Source organism: Paramisgurnus dabryanus, chromosome 10, assembly GCF_030506205.2.
Source record: "Paramisgurnus dabryanus chromosome 10, PD_genome_1.1, whole genome shotgun sequence".
NCBI lineage: Eukaryota > Metazoa > Chordata > Actinopteri > Cypriniformes > Cobitidae > Paramisgurnus > Paramisgurnus dabryanus.
The window spans coordinates 40,117,784-40,140,531 of record NC_133346.1 but is presented as its reverse complement, the minus strand read 5'-3'; the positions used below and the strand labels follow the sequence as shown (position 1 = coordinate 40,140,531).

Genomic DNA, 22,748 nt, shown 5'->3' with positions numbered 1-22,748 from the left:
TAAAAGAATACTATAGAAGTGAATGGGGCTTCTGATCGCTTTGGTTACAAATGAATCCAGGAGTTGCAAAGATTGCTACTTCAAAAGGTGCTTCAACTAAGTACTGAGTAAAGGGTCGGAATACTTGGGTCATATCAATATTAACCCCCCCCCCCCCAAAGAGATGCTGAACAGAGCAAACATTGACTGGTTGCTTTACGTGTGGGTCAAACAGCCTTTTGTGCAGTCACTTACCAATAAAAGCTAAGATGGACTCCAGACCTTCTGGACTGTCTGTGAGAGACTTCAAACTCGCCCAGACCAACAAGGCATCTTAGCAGACATCCCGACCTGATAAAAAAAATTGATTAGGAGATGTTCTGGTCCTATTTTTAATATATGTTTTACAAACTTACCACAGGTGATCTGGCAAAGCAAAGACTTCCCAAATCTCCTCTTCAGGCTCATCTTAGCTATCATTGCATTTGATAAAGTTCAGAAAAAGAAAAACATATTTCATTAGTATACAATCATAAATGTAATGTTTTGGTTAGAAATACAAAAAACTGTGGCCCAAGTACAACTTTGAAAGAAATAAAGAATGTTTAAATTTTTTGTCATGGTACACTGTCACTTCATTACTTTTTGAGTGGTACAGATTTGGGCATCTGGAAAGACACATGACTTCACCTCTGTGTATTTTATCACACTTCTTCAAATTGCATGGTAATCTGCCTCCAATATAAAACACATAATAAAATAAAAAACAAGTCATGGCCCCTTTTCAAAAGAAAATATAAATTGTGAAATACAAAACACTGCATCTTAGTTATTATGATTAGTAGAATTTGATCTAAATACAAAACAAATACTAAATGCATTGTAATGTTGTAGGGGAGATGCTTCAAAAATAAATAGTAAATTATTGATTTCTATTACAAAATGCTAGCTTGGTGGTGCGTTACAATGGTGGGTGGTAGCTCATGGACATAGCCATCATTTAAAAAATTATGATTAAAACCATAATACATAAAGATGCTGTTATGTACACCACCACAAAGACCAATTTTATATGTCAATATGAAGCCTCTCTAAAACCTGCATCAACATCCACTCTGAACTATGAATTAGCTTGTGTCTTTGTCTATTGAAAACAAAGGGTTTGAAATATGTAAGCCTAACTTACATACTGTAGAAGGAATAGTGACATACAAAAGAAATGAATTGCTTTGCTGAACAATAACCATTGTATCCTAAATTATTTTCTTATATTTTCCTAATGACAATGATAAACCAGATATGCACTTTTTGAGCACTTATGTTTTGGATGCAAATATAAACACAAAGTAATACTTACTCTTCAGCCAATGGAAAACATCAAAACACAACAAGAAAATGACCTGTAAAGAAAAGTGAACATAAATATACAATAGTTATTAACTTAATTTAGAATTGATGGCTTCTGTTTAAATTCTTAACCGTTTTAACAGGCTACTGTAAACTGTGTGCCCGTACTGTAAGTTAAATAACCTTACATTTACGCGTCAAACCCTACATTGAAATAACTTGCGTTATAATTATCTAAACAATGTCAAATAAATTTGAAGAACGAGGATAACACATTTTTATAGAAGGTAAAGACAAATAAAAGATCTGCATACATTAGCTCAGATGCGTCACGAGCTCAGTCAAACCACTGCATCAACAGTCAACATTAAAGTTCAGAATATTTTAGTCATATTGAATTAACTGTTACTAAAAACAAAATAAACATAACTGTGAACTGATTTTAATGACTTAACCAGGAATTAATAAAAACTTACCTTAGAATTTGCCATAGAAATGAAAACTGTCGTCGGAGGTAAACGGTTAAAATCCACTTTGAACTCACGAGGACGTAGGCGCGCGCCCGCAAATACGTGTGCTCGACTTCTTGCTGCGCTGACAGGTTGATAACGTCAATGTACCGCGAGAGTGTAATTTCTTGACTCGCTCTCGCGATACATTGACGTCATCAACGTATGATGTCTGTTCTCGCAGCGCTGCATGAAGTCGAACATGACTAATAACCATAGCTAATAACACATAACAAAAGACAACATGTTAAAAAAACAATAAAGATGGTAAAAAAAGATGTCCCACGTCCAGACTGAACTGAAAATTAGAACTTGTTTAACAATAAATATTTCTTGTATTAAAATAAACAGAAATATTGTGCTTTTAAAACATAGCTTTTTAGATCTTCACCCGGGGGTGGGTTCAATTATTTCATAAGCATGCCTGTACATTTTGTTCTAAATGGACAGAGCTTTATAAAAAAATAAAAATAAAAATATGGTTTTATTATAATAAAAGTGTAGTAACTAGTTTTTGATTTAACAACAAACATCAAAAGAAAATTATCTGCTAAGATAATAACAACCAATGATAATTTGGGGGCCCATTTGGGATGTGGTGTGAGTTTGCCCTGCCCACACTGTCCCACAGTATACCCCACAGTGGGCCCGCATGGGCATGTTTTGCTTACAAAAGGCTGAGGGACCTGTCTGTGGCACCGTAAAGAAAGCCGATAAAAGGTTGGATGTTATTATATTATTAATGGTATTCTTAAAATGTATATTTGAAACGTTATATTTTAGACATTGTGATGAAAATTTAATAAAAATAAAACAACCATAATAATACTTACAAAAAAATTATCCAGCCTAATCCATCTCCTGAATTCATATGGAAATCACATGCCCCACCAGTGTTAAAATCAATCAAATAGTATACATAAAATATAAGTATTTTCATTAAATGAGTTTTTAAATTTTTATCTAAAGGATTCACAAATTAAAATGTCATAATACAATCGTTTACCATTCACCGTACTGGCATCATTTTAACCAAATTTCAAAGTTGATTTTTAAGCATTGTATTAACCTTTTGCAATCGTTTACCATTCACCGTTGTTTCAACATTGTCTCAATGTTGAAAAAACAACTGAGGTTATTTCAACCAAATTTCAACGTTGAAGATTGGTCATGCCTGCTTGGTGGTCCGGCTGGCTTGTCTTAGCTGGTTTAAGCTGGCCAGGCTAGGAGACCAGCTTGACCAGCCAGGCTGGGAGACCAGCTTGACCAGCCTGCCCAGATGGGAGACCAGCTTGACCAGCCTGGGAGACCAGCTTGACCAGCCTGGCCAGCCTGGGAGACCAGCTTGAACAGCCATAATACCAGCCTGGCCAGCCTGGGAGACCAGCTTGAACAGCCATAATACCAGCCTGGCCAGGCTGGGAGACCAGCTTGACCAGCCATAATACCAGCCTGGCCAGGCTGGGAGACCTGCTTGACCAGCCTGGCCAGCCTGGGGGACCACCTTGACCAGCCATAATACCAGCCTGGCCAGGCTAGGAGACCTGCTTGACCAGCCTGGCCAGCCTGGGGGACCACCTTGACCAGGCTGGGAGACCAGCTTGACCAGCCATAATACCAGCCTGGCCAGGCTGGGAGACCTTCTTGACCAGCCTGGGAGACCAGCTTGACCATCCTGGCCAGCCTGGGAGACCAGCTTGACCAGCCTGGCCAGCCTGGGAGACCACCTTGACCAGGCTGGGAGACCAGCTAAAACCAGCTATTTCCATCTTAAACCAGCTAAAACCAGCCAACCAGCTTAGGCTGGTTTAAGCTGGTTTTTTCAGCAGGGGAAGCTGTTGGATGAATGCAATTCAGTAGGTGCTGTGTTAATGCACAGGTGAAGCGGACTGATGAAATGCGTCATTCAACACACAAACACACTCAATAACTGTAGGCTGTTTTAAAGATCTGATTTTATAAAGTCTCTGTAAACTGTTGGATGGATGCAATTCAGTATGTGCTGAGCACACGATGCATCTAATCTCTTTGTGTTTTAATAGTTATGAACGTAACTTTCCATTGCGGAGCGAAGATTCCCATGTGAGGATGCTTCTAGAGCATCAATGCTGCACCCAGGAAGCGCAGTATGATTTAGACGCACTCACTATGATTTAGGCGCATCAATTTTGCACCCGAAATGTGCATAAAAGGTCCGGTTAAGTGCATAATTCCCAAAATAACCATCTGCACACTAAAGCTTTTTTATTGTGACTTTTTGCGCAATTAAGGAAAATATTTTTAGCATACTTATTTGATCAAACGTGCCTATTTTATTTAATCCTAAACACTGCCATGGTTAATAATGACTAATGTTCTTGTTACTTGTAAATCATTTTAAATTATTGGGTTTTACATTTAAAATTATAATTATATATAATATAATTATATTATGCTAGATTTAGCAGAAAGCACTATACACATTTATATTGTGTGTGTCATGTGTGTGTGTGTGTGTGTGTGTGTGTGTGTGTGTGTGTGTGTGTGTGTGTGTGTGTGTGTGTGTGTGTGTGTGTGTGTGTGTGTGTGTGTGTGTGTGTGTGTGTGTGTGTGTGTAATTTAAATTGTTCAAGAAAAATACAGTAGTATCGGATCGGCAGGTATCGGAATCGGCCGATACTCAGAATTCGGGTATTGGAATCGGATCGGAGATGGAAAAAAGTGGTATCGGTGCATCCCTAGTTTAAATGTCACGGCCTACCTGAGCATTGTTTCCTGCCATGTCCATCCCTTTATGACCACCATGTACCCATCCTCTGATGGCTACTTCCAGCAGGATAATGCACAATGTCATAAAAGCTCAAATGACAATGAGTTCACTGTACTAAAATGGCTCCCACAGTCACCAGATCTCAACCCAATAGAGCATCTTTGAGATGTGGTGGAACAGGAGGTTCATGCCCTGGATGTGCATCCCACAAATCTCCATCAACTGCAAGATGCTATCTTATCAATATGGGCCAACATTTCTAAAGAATGCTTTCAGCACCTTGTTGAATCAATGCCACTTCTGAAGGCAAACGGGGTCAAACACAGTATTAGTATGGTGTTCCTTATAATCCTTTAGGTGGGTGTACATTATATTATGGAATTACTATACCATAAAATTTGTTTACAAAACACACACACACACACACATTAATGTTCAATGTGAGTTTACTCTGATGCGTCAAGGACTGTTCGAGGTCAGCTTGCGCTTTACCAGGCAAAGGTCAAAGCCCTTATTTTTGGAGAGCCGTGATATTCAACCTTGGAAACTTCTGATCATTATTCAAGACAAGTATTGTGTTATAGGTGGTATTTATTAATTCAGTGTGTTAACTGTTTGTTTCCTGTTTTTCGTTATTTCGCCTTCCTTTATTTACTTCAATTGACTTGTTGCTAGCATATTGTCCCTTGTGCAAACATGCCTTGCTGTGTAGCATACATGTGTTCTAAGAGACAAGACTCTTCTTTCGAGTTAAACTTTGTCCGTCTGTCTCCGTCAATCCGTAAATATAATGAAATATTATGATTATTTGAATCATCTTTATATAGGCCTAAGCAGAGTTGTAAAGAGTGATGTTAGTTGGAAATCAATACTTATGTAAAAATACAGATACCTTACAGTAAAAAAGAATCCATTAGAAATTACAAGTCACCATTTCCAATACAATTTGAGTAAAATACTTAAATATTGTTGAAATCAGAAACGTTTAGTATTTTACTTGTACTGAATGTGGCTAAAAAGATGCAGTTTGTCCTCAACAGCTGAGATATGCAGATGACTAAAGACATGCAGGTGAAACAAACAATTGACTTGTAAGATGAAAAATCATGTTTATTTTTTAAATGGGTGTGTGTCATCCAATAGCCTATAGTGCCCAGTTTAATGTCTTCTACCACTTTTAATATACCACCATAGCCATATTTTATCGCTTTGGTTGGTTGTGAGTGTCAGATCAGCTTATTTATTGTCACTGCAATTGATTCTCAACTGGGGGGGGGGCAGTGAGATCATTTTAGGGTAGCATGGGATGCAGATTCTTTGAGAGAGATAAAATCCATCACTTTTGGTTTAATTTCCATTAAATTCATTTGATGAAATGAATGACATGACATTCATTTAATGTAAATGACATTAATTTCCATTTAATTAATTTTCTTGAACAATGGGATATGCTTTTTTTCTTGTCAGGTTCCTCGTCAATAAAAAAGAGAGGTTGCAGCAGTGGATACACAATGTCAAGAGAAAGAGCTGGAGACCAAACAACTCCCTTCACTTCTCACAGGACTGTTTCAACTCTGTCTGGGGAGGAAACACCCATAAACCAGACACGGTCCCATCCATCTTCTACCCCCATTGCCAGGTGAAGGTCAAGGTGAGGCACACCAAAGTCAGTAAGAACACAATGGTTAGTAAGACTGACTATGACACAAAAGCTGGTAAATGCAGGAACATCAGTCATGACCATGATTTCATCAGTTGCACACAGTAAACCACAGACAGTCAAGATGAGTGTACTGTAGCCAGCTGCAGCCATAGCCATTCTGCAGATCATGGTGCATACACACTGAAAAACTCCCCCAGTCCGCTAAAGAGGAAGGTGGCATTTGTTTGAAGTAGCTTGGGTTCTTGCAAGAAAATTGAAGCTTCAGAGTCAGAAGACTGAAACAGAAAGTAAAGTCTCTCTCTTCAGTTGTTGTCACTGATCTGAAAGAGAAGCTGCTTGTTTCCACCAGCTGTGGTGATATGCTGGAGGCTTCCTTTAGCAGTGTTGATAAACAAATTCTTACAAGGGCCAAGTGCAAGACTTAATCTTATAGAATCTCTGATAATTTGAGATCTTTTGGCATGACTTTCCGTTTCTACTCTGCAAAAGCTTACCAGTTTGTTTGTGAGAGCTTTGATTGTGTTCTTCCTCAACCTTAAACAATCAGGTCTTGATACATCAGCATTCCTGCAGACCCAGGCTTTACAAAGGCATCATTTGCTGCCCTCCAATCCCATATGGAGGAAAGAAGGAAAGATTGTAAGGAGACTGTTTGTGCTCTTATGATGGATGTGATGGCTATCAGAAAGCATGTTTAATATGCTAAAGGGAAATTCCACGGGTATGTTGATGTAGGGTGTGGCAAAATTGAGGACTCTTTGCCAGAAGCAGAATGCATTGGTCTTTATGGTTGTAACTGTTAACGGATCTTGGAAAATCCCATACTTTCTCCTTGACGGGTTAAGCAGATGAGAGAGCAAATATGTCACACAGTGTCTTTACAAGATGCATGATATTGGAGTGCCCGTTGTTTCCCTGACATGTGATGGACCGTTTTGTCACTTCACCATGATGCAGGCTCTTGGAGCCAATATCATAGTTGGAAACATGAGGCCATTTTTTAATCACCCTGCAAATCCAATGCAGGCTGTGCATGTGGTTTTTGACGTGTGTCACATGATTCTTGGGCTTAACTTAGCACCCTCTTCTACGCGTTACATTAGTAATATGCTCGCATATAATGTTGATTCATAGCCACAGCATATTTAGCTGCTTATGCTATCATGTAATATGTTGTGCTATCTGTTGATTTTCTGTGCTTTTCACTGCTTCTATTAATGTAAAGCTGCTTTGAAACAATTACCAATTGTGAAAAGCTCTATATAAATAAAACTGAATTGAACTGAATAAAACTCTTGAGGAATGCTTTTGCTGATGGACCTGTTTTCCAGACACAACTACAGTATCTTATCTTATGTTGATTCAATATCCGAGTTCAAGGATGCTGCTGTCCATTACATTGCTGGATTTGTGGTGAAAAAGATGAAGAAAATCTTGTGCATGCCCTGTTCTCTTTCACTCTGATGTCAGCATGCATGCCTAAACACTAGTGGAAGAAAGCTTCCTCAAGGAAAAGCATTGACAGCTGCCATTATAATTCAGGTTCTGAGTGATTGTGCTGACAAAATATTTTTTCAGAGTTGCACAACCACACGTTTAAGACCAGTGTTGAGGACAATCATGTTCACACCTTGGTTAAGATGGCAGCCTCATACTGCAAGATATGCCTTCATCATTTGGCACGGCGAGAAACTAAGAAACTAACAGGGGCTCTTGTGAGAAGGAGGATGAACAAATTCTTTTTCATCACTAATAGTATGGTGTTTTAGTGCACATCTTCCTGTTTAAATAATGTTTACAGCACTTTCTATGTATCGCTCACACTTCCTTTGCTTAGAGCCTGCATCGACGGAGCATAAGCATTTGCTGAATAAACCTGATCTTACATATGTTTATACATCGCTCACACTTGGTTTGCTTAGAACCCGCATCAACAGGGCATAAGTATTTGCTGAATAAACCTGAATTTACATATGTTCAGCTGTCACGCTTCTCACTTGCTTTGAGAAAACCACGTCTTTACACGCACATGGGAAAAACCTGTCAGTAAGTAACACATTTCTGTTTGATGTTACTCAAATACTATCAACAAGTTACCTGAAGGTTTAAGGTTAAACTTTTATTTTTTGTGATTATACAGTACACTCTGTTTAAATGTTACAACAAATGTTCAGATGTTTCATTATGTTGTCTGTTTATGGCGTCTGTTTGTTACGTTTGTCTTGTCCCGTCTACCTACTCTGAGCCTGCACTTTAACGTGGTAAGTGGGCTTCTAACTAAGCCAAGCTTGAGAGTTAAAGCCAAGATGCTGCTCATTCTTTCTCTTTTTCAGACATGCTGGTGGTTGCTGATTCCAAGTTTTTCCAGTAACGAACACTGCTAAGTATAAAATAACTTTTAACTCATATTGAGGACCGTGAGCAGCACACATACAAAGCACAGTGGAAATCTTTTTATGTACAATATTTTTTAGTGGTCTCAAATGAAAATAAGTTCACAGTAAAACTTTGCTCACATTACTATGCATTATAATTTTTTGTTAATACTAAAGTGTTGCCAGTATTTTACTGTAAAAAACCTGGTAAGGTCTAACAGTGTACATTTCTGTCTATATTTTTCATACAGCATACCCATGTGTTCTGCTCTTATAAGGATACCTTTAATACACTGCACAATGACATTTACTGTTTATGCTACACTACCTGTTTATACTGTACTTTTTTGCACTTCTGGTTAGACACTAACTGCATTGAATTGTCTCTGTACTTGTACACATTGACAATAAATATAATATAAAGCTGTCTTGAGGTATCACCTCCCTTTTCAATATTCAGTAGGCCACTGACTATGAATATGTATCATTAAGAAGTTCTAAACCATAAGTAATAAAACCACATGACATTTCTGTCAAAGTATGTCTACTTGAAGTGTCTACTGTGTTTTTCGATAATAAATATTGAATCATTGGTTAATAAATATTCTTTTATATTATATAAACCATAAACAGAAATGTAAAAAAAAAAATTAATTAAAAAAATCGTTAAAAACAATACGTTATATTCGTCGTGGGGAAGAAAAGAGAGAGGCCATGGGGTGGATGCCTAGGGTGATACATAAAAGGCAGTGTTATGTCTACCAATGTGATAATGTGTTAAACTTAAAACAAAAGGCACAAACACAACCCTAAAATAATTTAACAATAAATTTCATGTTTAAAACATGTTGAGAGGTTTAATCTAGCATCACCCCTTCTGGATTAAGACTCTCAAGGCTTCAGCTAAATTATTAAAAAAATATATCATTACCCATAATGGATAAATGAACTTTGTCCCTAAGAAACAGTTGAGGCTTGTTAAATACAATTTGAGGGTGATGCACGATACCCCCACTGCATTCCAAGAGAAAGGTAGCCATGACACTGTTCACCCATTTACGGGACCTTTCAATTTTCCCTGAAAGGCCCGATCTCCACCGACTCTGGGTGATGTCAGACAGCACAATGACCATCTGAGGGAAATGCAGATAGAGATGTTTCAGATCTTGCTTTATTGCTGTGACAAGATCAATGCTCTTCCTGCATCCCAAGTCGTTCCCGCCACAGTGAATCAGCAGGACATCCGGGAAAAAAGGAAGGAATCCGTGCCATCGAAGTCCACCCCAGACAAACCAGTGAACTTTGGCCGCTAGGCAAAGATTGGCCCCTATTTTCTCTCTGGCCCTCTCTTCCCCACAACAAATGTAGCTGCTGCCCATGATCCAAACCATGCATACAGCAATCACAATCAAAACATTGTTTTGTCAGTGGCAGTACACATATTTTAACACACACAAGTAACTTGTCTCGGCTCATTGATTCCTTTCTATCCGGAAAAAAAAAACAGAAAAAAGCCAAGTTAATTGATCTTATCTGTTCATTGAAATAATAATATGACAATATATGTATTACACAAGGTTCATTTATTATTTTGTTCTCTCTTATGGTCAATGTTTTGCTTTCCATATTTTATACTATATTTCTAAATTATACTATAGCTACATGGCTTAACTTTTTTTGTTATGCATGGTGTAACAGCTTATACTGTCTATAAAAAGTAGTGCAGTTGAAGTTCTAAAAGAAGTTTTTGAAGTTAAGGAAAGAAAACTGAAAAGGGCAACCATTAGTTATAGATGTTACTAGTGACAATCGTTATTGTCCATCTATTACTTATATTATTTAACAGCCATTTACTATATAACTTTTTTATATAACTGATTTGTCCATTTCTCTTGCGATGTAACAGTTAATGCCATTTTGTGGTTATATTCGGCGACCATTAACATTATACAACACCATGTGCATCAATTAACATGTGCCCAGAAAGCACGTTATGTTTGCCAATGCCTAATTTGATCGTGGTTAAATAAATATGACTCATTTAAAGGTACAGCAGAGGATTTTCCTTTACCAGGTGGATCATCAAGACTATTGGTCATCCTTGTTGTCAATCATTCTTGTGATATGTTTACATAAGGCCGTCGTACATGCTCGTCTGTAGGTTCGCTTTCGGCACATGCACACTTTCATGTGTATTTGTGTGGCGGTCTATGGTATCAACCATTCATGTGTTTTTTCAAAATGTCTGAGGTTCTCAAGAGAAAAGGTGTCTACGAATTGTATGACAAGAATGGAAAAAAGCCTATGAAGAAAGAAACAAGACCAGAGTGTTTTTGGGAGAATATTTCACATGCTGGCATGCGCTAAAATCACAGGTTGGGCTTCCCACGCAAAGTTTCGACTCGACAGGTAAAGTTTGGCAAGTCAATTTTAGATCACTGCTAGTAAAAGTTGCTTTAAGTTACGATTAGCGATGCTAGCCCTGTCACGGTTAAATCCGTGTAATGTTTTGTTTCTGTTCTGATCGTTGTCACCTGGACATTAATTGATTAATCACCTGATTCATTCCACCTGTTTGTCATTAGTCTGTGTATTTATACCTGTGTTTGTGCAATACTGACTGCCGGTTCATTGTCATTTCTTCCATGTCTGTTCACGTTGGATGTTCCTGTGTTCATTACCTGCCCGTTGTTTGATTCCCGTGTATTATTTCATGTTTTATTATTAAATGTCCTTATGTTTTGTGAACTCTGCACTTGTGTCCTTACTTCTGTTCCCCGTCGTGACAGAATGAACCGGCCATTCAAGGACGCAGCAAGTTCACGGAGGGCGGCTCCCCCAGGAGTTTCGTCGAGGGGGAGTAGTGACATCGGGGTTCATTCCCCATCAGCCCCGATGTCTCTTGGGGACCACCGTGAGCGATCGCTCGCTCCTGCGGGAGGAGGATCGGCCCAGGCGGTCCCCCAACGGTTGAGTCGTCGTCGACGGTCCCTTGGACGACCACCATCCTGCTCGCAGGGGGATCCGGAACGGACCACGCCCGATCATTTCCACGGGGTGGCTACCGAGGGTCTCCGTTTCCGCAAGGGGATGGGAGATGATTTCCGGGGGCATCTGATCGTCGACGATTCCCAGGAGGGGGGTAATTCGTCTGCCTCGGTTCTCGGAGCGATCGCTCCGGTTCTCCTGGCGCATTCCGGCCCACCGTCTCGTTGGTTTCGTCCCAGCGGCTGCCGGCTTCGCCAGGGTCCCCAAGCCCTCCACCCCTCCCTTGGACTCTCGCTACCAGACTTTGTTTTTGTTTTGTTTTTATGTGAGTGTCTGGTAGCCACTCGTAGAGGGAGGGGTTATGTCACGGTTAAATCCGTGTCATGTTTTGTTTCTGTTCTGATCGTTGTCACCTGGACATTCATTGATTAATCACCTGATTCATTCCACCTGTTTGTCATTAGTCTGTGTATTTATACCTGTGTTTGTGCAATACTGACTGCCGGTTCATTGTCATTTCTTCCATGTCTGTTCACGTTGGATGTTCCTGTGTTCATTACCCGCCCGTTGTTTGATTCCCGTGTTTTATTTCATGTTTTATTATTAAATGTCCTTATGTTTTGTGAACTCTGCACTTGTGTCCTTACTTCTGTTCCCCGTCGTGACAAGCCCTGGCAAGAGTCATAAACTGTGCAGACAAGGTAAACATCTCAATGTATGAGCCATGCCAACAGCAACTTGTAAACTAGGCTTGTGCATGCTCTCTCGTGCACATGTTTAATAGGCGTTTCATCTCGGGAGCAGGTAGAGTGTTGTGCAATTGCATAAAAAAAAAAATGGAGGGCGGTTCTTTTTTAAAATTTGGGAAAATCTTCTGCTATGCCTTTAACTTACATTCTACTTAGCTGTTTAAAATTAATTACTCATGTTAACTAGCATTTAGTTAGCAATAATTACCCTGTGCCTAGTATGTTATCTGATTATCTCATTACATGTACCTATTGGGTAACTTATGAATTCATATCACAAGTTGAATATAATTTTACATAACTTTTTTATATTATGCATTAACTTAATATGGCATACTGGCATTACATTTTTAAATAAATAAATACTATGCAAATTACAAAATAATTAATCAGAATACTTACCAAAATTTGCTCTTGTCCACGCTCGCCGTCTCTGCAAGATTCGGTGGTTGATTCAGATTTCTCTTGGTACAGCTATTAGAAGATTGTACAATTGTCAGACAGGTTGCTCATGTCACATCTACGTCATCAAGCTCAGTTTGAGTTGCAGTACCCTCGACCGTCAGGAAGTGCGTGCTTCTTATTGACTTCACTTGTCTCTGTGTTGAATCCAATGGGGTTGCTGTGTCCATTTCTTTTACTGTCTATGATAAACGTCACAGTTTTTTTTTTTTTTTACAAAAGTTTAAATAGTAATCAGATGCTATCTGTACTTTATATTGGCAGATATTTGCTATATACTATTAGATATTGAAAATTTTATATGGATATCTCAACCGAAAAGAAAAAAAAATAATTTTCTTTGTAAATGATTGGTGACTTAACATTTGCATTTCGGCCATTTTACGGTGTTCAAGAGCCATGTGACACCCACTGAGGACAAGCAACCTGCTGCTCTGTCTCTTCGCAATTGACATGGGGTTGAGGGTAACGCCGGTTTCACACCGCAAGCGTGAGCAGCGCGTGAGGAGAGCGTTTGCTTTCACACCAGTCGCGTTTGCAGCACATAATGTGCAGTTTAATAACAGTATCAGGGCTCTAGACTAACTTTTTGCACTGGTTGCACTGGTGCACCCTAATTTTTGACCGCATCGGATTTATAGTTCACCCAAAAATGAAAATTCTGTCATAATTTACTCACTCTCATGTTGTTACAAACCTGTATAAATGTCTTTGTTCTGGTGAACATGAATGATAATATTTTGAGGAATGTTTGTAACCAAACCATTCATGAGCCCCATTCACTTCCATAGTATTATTTTTTCCTAGAAGTGAATGGGGCTCATGCTTGGTTTGGTTATTAACATTCCTCAAAATATGTTGCTTCGTGTTTATCAGAACAAATAAATTTATACAGGTTTGTAACAAAATGAGGGAGAGTTAATGATGACAGAATTGTCATTTTTGGGTGAACTGTCCCTTTAACACCGCAAGTTTAGCGCCCATGGTGGTTTAATACAGAATATAAACATGTAGGCTATTTTTTAATTTTCCTCATACGAGTCATGCACAGTCCTGTTTGATAACCCGCATCCGCGCGATTAAAATAACACTAGACCCGTTATCCGACATCAGCATCAATTTATTTCATACCCGCCCGTTTTACATGAAGACTGCGACTGGCCGCACCGCAAATCGTGAAGTAAGTAGAAACCTTTAAAGATCTTCATGCAGAACATTGACAGAAATAAACACAGGACCATGACTGGACAAATATATTAACATTTAATGTGAAACTTTGTGAGGGTCGGCAGATTGACAGCTGAGCGATCAGCAGTGTTTGAACACTCATACGCGCTGCGCTTATATTTATAATTAACTTATAAATTGATGATATGATTGCAGTGATTCCAAAGGGATGTCCGAAAAAGTCAAGTAGAATGTTAAATGTTTAAAGTTTAATGTATTTTTCTCGCTGCCCTGCTTAAACCCTTGATGGCATGATATGCGTGATGAGATTGCATAAAAAAGTTTTTTGTGCTGCATCGGATTTGGATCGCGTCACACAAAAAATAAACTCATATAGGCTATATGCTACTTTTTAATTCGTTTTGTTAATTTGCTAATATTTAAGTTAAACACATTTCATGTAGGCTTTTTTATTTTATTATTTTTTCACAAAAGATGCTTTCATTTTAATGCTTTTTGCGCATAAACTAAACCCTTGGGGGGATTATTTATAAATGAATCAACAACGTAAATTTGGAAGTAAGATTATGAAGAAACAGCGGTCCTGACTCCTGGCATTTTTCTATAAATTGGACGCACGCGACATTGCTTATTTTCCGCGGCTACATCCACTCTGTTTATCTGACGGACTCACCTCTCTCTCTCTCTGACTGGAGCGCACACGCATTTTTAAATGTACACACACGTAAATCTGGACCATGGCTTTTTCCCTCGAACTCCTGGTCGCACCAGTGCGACCTGATATTTTTTTAAGTCGCACCATTGAGAAATTAGGTCGCATGTGCGACCAAATTGGTCGCACTCTAGAGCCCTGAGTATAAAAATCTCAAGTTCACATTACTTTATTTTATTTGCATTTATGAGAAAAAGTTTTTTACAATAAAATAAAAACTTCACTCAGTGATTGACATCATGAAGCAGTCGATCGTGTTGCCCTTCAACAGTCTAAGCAAAAGATTTAGATTTATAGATGTATCTGTTTCTCTGAAGATTATTAAGATAGATGCTCATTAACTCATTCACCGCCTGCCTTTTTGAGAAAAGTTGCCCACCTGCATTTTTGTGATTTTAACAAAAGTTTCACAAAATTCCTTGCAGGAAAAATTATCTTCTATAAATATATAAACATACAAATTATATCCAAATAAAGAACACACCTTCTGCTTTCAAACAAACAATAAACAAACAAACAAAATGGGGAAAAACGTTTCATTATATATTTACTTTTTCCACTTAATTTAACCACTGAAATATGGATATTTCTCTTAAAAAATACAACATTTTGAGCAAAAAGCTTAAAAAATTGCGTTTTTGTAAAGGAATTTATGTTAGAGATCAGACTATCAAACATAAAGGCAGTTAAAATAAATCATTAAATCTTTTTAACTTCCGTTTTTGATAAATTCGGTTTGGATAAAAGCGGTATTACACTTTCACTTTGAAATTCGTCCAGAAAGGCATAATTATTAGTTAAATATTAACTCATAATTGACGAGATAACTCGTCAATGGCGGTGAATGAGTTAAGTGCTGAGCAGAGAGTGAATGTTTGTAATTCAGGTATGAACACGCAATAGACCCTTTTACTGTTTGTACACAATGATGACGTGGCAGCGTATGCGCGCGCATTTAGGCAACGGAAGTATCGTAAGAATCAACAGTGAAGCAACACAAACAGTAAGTTATTTTAAAAAAATTGACTTTATCAACATTTTCAACACAGCTACCAGATCCATGTACTATAGTGGAGTGGATAAAAGACGTTAGCAGATGGCCAAAAATAAAGTTGCCAGATACATATATACGTATATTAGTATATTATATTAGTGCAACCAAACGCAACAACGGGACATTTTGATGTTGAGAAACCGTTTTAATAAACTTTCTGAGTTGCTACCACGTTAGAACCAATGGGGAATAACACCACTTCTGTTGCCCAAATGTGCACGCAGGCTATTTGATCACGTGAGCTTCAAAAGGGTCTATATAGTCATGGCTCCACCCTGCAGAGCTGTCCGGCATCTGGCAAAAATAGAAGCTCTGCGTATTTGTTACGGAGGGCTGCGGATTCAGAACGCAATCAGTGGAAATATACACATTGGCTTAAATGAAATCCGATTGACTCCGCCGCCGTTATGCAGCGGATCTGCAGCCGTTCCGCAGTCGGTGGAAATCCAGCATTACACGCTGCTCACGCTTGCGGCGTGAAACCGGCAAAATGACTGAGATGCAGTTTGACCAGTGTTTGTGACATGATTGAGATATTCCAGAAAGCAATGCAAAAAACACACAATGAATGGCGAGTGTAATGCTCTTATTCTGAAGGTCATTGTTTCTTTTGAATTTGGTGGTTTCGAACACAGAAACTCTGACACACTTAACTCATTCCACGTCAGCATTTTTTGTGATTTTCACAAAAGTTTCACAAAATGCCTTCAAGGAAATTTTTCTTCCCAAAATATATAAACATACAAATATATCAAATGAAAGAACAGACCATCTGCTTTCAAACAAACAACAGGAAAAACGTTTCATCCTATATATATTTTTTCTCTGCTTATAAACTTTTTATAAAATTTTCTTTAGTAAAAAGCTGAAATAATTGCATTTTTGTGAAGGAATTTTGTTAGAGATCAGATTCAGAACGATTATCAAAACATACACAGTCAAAATTTGTAAATAACATTTTGGCTTCAGTTTTTTTTTGCATAAATTGGGTAAGTGGTATAATCGCTGTTGTGTTGTCAATCCAATAAACAGACTTTTAGTTGTTCTTTTAGTTGAGTCTTTATTCAGCACTATCAACTACATACTGTGACGGATGTCAGCGTCAACGCTCCCGGTACTTCTCATTCATCCGAGTTCTGACTACATTCCCCATCATGCACTGTGACCCGCTGATTACACTTCAGCTGTAGCGTATCAGCGGGTCTATTTAACCTGGGACTCTGCCACCTGAACTTTGCGAAGTCTTGTTTGCCCTGCAGCATTTCTGAGCGTTATTCCCTTGTGTATACCCGTGTTTGTTTTCCTGGTGTGATTTGGACTGTCTTTTGGTTTACTGATTACTGCCGCCTGCCCCGATCTTGGACTGGATTACTCTTACGACTGCTTTCTGCCTGCCCCGATCTTGGACTGGATTACTCTTACGACTGCTTTCTGCCTGCCCCGATCTTGGACTGTATTACGATTACGAGTGATAGCCGCCTGCCCCGAACCTGGTCTGTTATACGTTTATGCTTACTTGGATGTGCCCTCTGTTTACTACTGTTTGCTGTTGTATACATCAATAAAGAGTTGCAAATGGAACCTAACCTGTCAGTCTCGTCACAGAAGACTTCGCCAACACAGGCTCCAGCAACCGTGGCACAGCTTTCAGGCGAGCTGTCCACACAAACAAACATCCTGGCGGCTCATCAACATCAGTTAGTCCGGCTAACATCTCTCACGGAGGAATTAGTTCACTCTGTGCAGAGCTTAGCAACATCAGCTAACACTGCCGCTACACCAGTTCCCACGCCACCTCCACCTCGACCTTTAGCCACGCCCCCGGCTCCAGTGACACCCCGTCTGGCATTCCCTGAGAAATTTGATGGCACCCCTGACCGATGTAAAGGCTTCCTCATGCAGTGTGACCTTTTCATCGCTCAACAACCCAATGTATACAACTTGGAGGTTAGTAAGATCTCATTGATTTGTTCATTGCTTACTGGGAGAGCATTGAAGTGGGTTACGGCAGTATGGGCAGCTGGAACCCTTAACCACTATACTTTTGATGAGTTTAAGAGCACCATGAGAGCTGTGTTTGAACACCCAGCAGGAGGTCGAGACCCAGGTGAACAACTACTTACCCTTAGGCAAGGGCGCCGCTCAGCGGTTGAATACGTCCTAACCTTCCGCACTCTCGCCGCACAGACCAACTGGGTGGAGGATACGTTGAAGACATTGTTTCGCCAAGGTCTAAGTCATGAGTTACAGTCCGAGTTAGCCTGCCGAGACGAGGGGAAGAGTTTTGACGAATTCGTCAAGCTGTCCATTCGAGTGGATAATCTAGTACGCAGTCACAGACCAGTCCGAGTATTTGAAACTCACTCTACCCTCTCAATGCCCGCACCCGATTCGAGTGAACCCATGCAAGTGGGTAGAACACGCCTTACGGCGGATGAGAGAGAACGCCGCTTTTGTCAACGTTTGTGTCTGTATTGTGGTGAAGCTGGTCATGTTCTCGCTGTCTGCCCCTCATGACCAGCCCAAACACGCCTTGGACGGGTGAGTGCATCTATACCCTCAGCTACATTTGAATGTATGGAGGTTTCTGTTATGTTGTCATGGCAACAATCTAATCTCAATACCAAGGCTTTACTTGATTCCGGGGCTGCGGGAAACTTTATTGATGCGGGTTTAGTGAAGTCTCATGGCATCTCAGTAACCCCTTGTGTACCCCCTCTTTCCATCCAACGTTAGACGGACGACCATTGGGCACCGGTCACGTCACTCATATCACTCAAAGCATCATACTTGTCACCGAACACGACCATACGGAAGAGATCGTCTTCTACGTCATTTCATCTCCTCACAACCCTGTCATTTTGGGCTTTCCCTGGCTGCATTTACATAATCCGCTCGTTTCTTGGAAAGAGAAGAGCATCCTGAGTTGGTGTGATGACTGTGTTAAATCTTGTTTAAGTCACCTGATTTATCTGTGTGTACAAATTAACCCCATACCCAGTTTACGTGACAATGTTCCCCACGAGTATTCCGATCTAGCCATCGCATTCAGCAAGACCAAAGCCATACAGTTACCCCCTCATCGATCCAGTGATTGTGCTATTGAGCTCTTACCTGACGCAGTACCACCGAGGGGACGCATTTTCCCCCTATCTGAACCAGAACAGCAAGCCATGAAGAAATACATTGCAGAGGAGCTTGAGAAGGGCTTCATACGACATTCAACTTCACCAGCATCCGCAGGGTTTTTCTTCGTGGGCAAAAAGGACGGCAGCTTACGACCCTGCATTGATTATCGAGGTCTGAACGACATCACTGTGAAATTCCGCTATCCATTACCCCTAATACCAGCTGCTTTGGAACAACTACGAAGCGCCAAGATCTACAGTAAGCTGGACCTCCGTAGCGCTTACAATTTGATTCGAATTCGTGAAGGGGATGAATGGAAGACAGCGTTCTCCACCAGTGATGGTCACTACGAATATTTGGTGATGCCCTTCGGTCTATCTGTCAGTCCATCAGTGTTCCAGTCCTTTATTAATGATGTGTTCCGGGACATTCTCAACCGCTTTGTAATAGTTTACATTGATGACATCTTAATTTACTCTGATTCTCCAGAACAACACGTTGCCCATGTCAGAACAGTCCTCCAACGCCTCATTGAACACCAGCTCTATGTGAAGGCAGAGAAATGTGAATTCCATCAGACATCTACGTCCTTCCTGGGGTATATCATAAGTCCAGATGGGGTGGCTATGGATGAGAAGAAGGTGGAGTCAGTTCTGCAGTGGCCCAGACCAACTACGGTAAAAGAACTTCAAAGATTTCTGGGGTTTGCTAACTTTTACAGAAGATTTATCAAGAATTTCAGTATGATTGCAGCACCTTTAACTTCACTTGTGCACAAGTCTAACCACAAGCTCTCATGGAACTCGGAAGCCGAAGCTGCATTTAGTGATCTCAAGACTCGCTTTACCTCAGCCCCCATCCTGCATCATCCAGACCCAGAGAAATCCTTTATAGTCGCAGTGGATGCCTCGAACTCCGGTGTGGGCGCTGTATTATCACAGAGACAAGGTAATCCAAGCAAAGTTTATCCCTGTGCTTTCTATTCTAGAAAACTGAATTCTGCTGAACGAAATTATGACGTTGGCAATCGAGAGCTCTTGGCTATGAAGGCGGCTTTGGAGGAATGGCGGCATTGGCTTGAGGGCGCCAAACACCCCTTTCTGATGCTCACAGACCATCGCAACCCGGAATACTTACGATCTGCTAAACGTCTCAATACCCGGCAGGCTAGGTGGGCTCTGTTTTTTACTAGATTTCAGTTTACCATCACATACCGACCTGGGTCCAAAAACACCAAAGCAGATGCTCTGTCACGAATTTTTGATTCATCACCCCAGCCTGTCTGTTCTGAACCCATCATCCCACCCTCCCTCATTGTAGCTCCTGTTCAGTGGAATGTGATGCAAGAGATAAACCTGCTCAATAATGCTAACCCACCACCAGCGGAATGCCCTGCAGATCGTACTTACGTTCCTCCATCTCACAGGAAGCAGGTCATCCAATGGGTACATACATCTCTCTCTTCTGGACACCCGGGCATTAACTCGACATTGGTGATGCTGAAGAACAAGTTTTGGTGGCAGTCCATGTTACCTGATGTCAGTGCGGTGGTGAATGCTTGTACGGTTTGCGCAGCCAGTAAGACCCCACATCAGAACCCAGCTGGTCTTCTCCAACCCCTTGTAATTCCACAGAGACCATGGTCCCACATAGCGGTGGATTTTGTGACAGATCTACCTAGGTCTGATGGTAACACAGTGGTACTTTCTGTCATAGATCGTTTTTCTAAAGCATGTCGTTTTATTCCTCTACCCAAGCTACCATCCGCCATGGAAACCGCTGAACAGCTACTGCACTGTGTGTTCCGGTATTACGGTCTGCCTGAGGACATCGTATCGGATCGGTGTCCGCAATTCACGTCCAAGGTATGGAAAGCGTTCTTCAAGGCATTAAACATCAACATCAGTCTCACTTCCGGGTATCATCCACAATCCAATGGGCAAGTTGAACGTCTTAACCCTTTAGGCGCCAGAGGTTTTTTCCTAAAACGTTTAATTTTGACATGTTACTTTCAAAAGGCTATATCTTAAACGTGATAAGAGATAGAGACTTTATGTAAATTAGAGAAATATTAAGGATGACACACTTTATGGAGGGGAATAAAATGTCCCATTAAATTTGCATATTATGACGTCATATGTGGCAGCCATCTTGAATTTTCATGAAAAGTCACATGTTTGAATGATAAAATGCATCACTTCTTTCCCCCCCAAATGTCCCTAACCTTCTGTATGCTATATTGCACAATACTGAATGCTCAGGTAAATAGTAAGTAGTAAACAAACTGATCTGCGCGTCGATAGACTAACGTTATGCATAATGGCTCCTCTGCCCCGTGTAACACCGCCTCTGCTCCTGCTACGAGCCGCATGGCCAGATCTGCCTCGCATGCACCCCGAGTGGAGAGAATTTGCACAGCTGGGACTATTGCCTTTACTGTCGCCGTGATTGTGATGAGGTGCACGGGACGGAGCACTGGAAGTCGGCCGCTCTCCCGACAGACTCCCAGGGCCCGCTCGGGAAGACGCAGCTCGCTCTACATTGCTTGCATGGTAAAAAGACTGGACGCGCATATTACCTCCAGCCTCATTCCCCACACCTGTAACACGCTTGCTAACCCGATGAATTCTCCGACCCCGTGTAACATTCCCACCACTGACATTGGGCAAAGGATTCATCATGTGCTTGGTGTATAGCTACACTTTCACTTTGCCAGCTGCACGATTGCAAAGCAGGGGCGCGTCTGAATCGTGGTCACTAAATGAATCACCAGCATCTTCTGAAGGCAGATATTCCCCTTCAGAATCATTGTCAGCGAATATAAGACCCAACACTTCATTGCAGGTAAGCTTTTTTGATGCCATTATATGATCATGTATTGAAAAAACTCGCTGAGGTTATCGCTCTGATAAAATGACTCACTTGCACACTAGCTATGCTGTTGCGCACTTCAATGCACATGATGTTTTTCTGAGTCGGGTATAAAGTATGACATGTCTGCCATCTAGTGGAGGGGGCGGATGAACGAAATTTGACACCCTATGTGACAAAATCGGCAGTTACATTCAGTGACGCATCTTGTCGACAAAAGTCGACCGTGGCGCCTAGAGGGTTAATCAAGAATTAACCAAATTTCTCAGAATTTACTGTCATAAGAATCAGCATGACTGGTGTCGCTTCCTACCTTGGGCGGAATATGCACAGAATGCCTTGAAGAAGACCTCCACGGGTCTCACTCCTTTCCAATGTGTCCTTGGGTACCAACCGCCCATCTTCCCCTGGGATGAGGAACTCGCAGACATCCCGGCCATTGACGCTTGGTTTACCCGAAGTCAGGAAACTTGGCAACAAGCTCACATTCATCTGTCTCGAGCCATTAAAAAGGTCAAAGAAAAGGCGGATCGCCATAGAACCTCAGAACCCCACTACGAACCGGGTCAGCTGGTGTGGCTCTCGTCCAGAGACCTGAAACTTCGTCTCCCCTGCAAAAAGTTGAGTCCCAGGTATGTTGGTCCATTTAAAATTGTCAAGCAAGTTAATCCTGTATCCTACCGTCTTGATCTCCCCCCTAATTACCGTATCTCTCCCACTTTCCATGTTTCCCTGCTCAAACCCGCTGAGGACCCGGGAGCGGCTGTAGACTCCGGAGGATCTGGGCCCCCTCCCATTATGGTGGATGGCGAGGAGGCCTATCTGGTCAGCGAGCTGCTGGACTCCAGACGACAGGGCTCCAATCTACAGTACCTCGTCAACTGGGAGGGGTATGGTCCCGAGGAGAGGTCATGGGAAAACGCAAACAACATCTTGGATCCCAACCTCATTCATGAGTTTCACAGACTACACC

General features: G+C 40.9%; 1 long non-coding RNA gene across 1 annotated transcript; it reads right to left on the bottom strand.

Moving 5' to 3' along the window:
* Positions 1 to 332: 332 nt before the first annotated feature.
* Positions 333 to 3,129, bottom strand: LOC141282929 (uncharacterized). Its single transcript, XR_012337842.1, has 3 exons — positions 1,803 to 3,129; positions 1,337 to 1,379; positions 333 to 452 (listed from the first exon to the last, which is right to left on the bottom strand). It is a non-coding gene; the product is annotated as an uncharacterized lncRNA (long non-coding RNA).
* Positions 3,130 to 22,748: the final 19,619 nt, after the last annotated feature.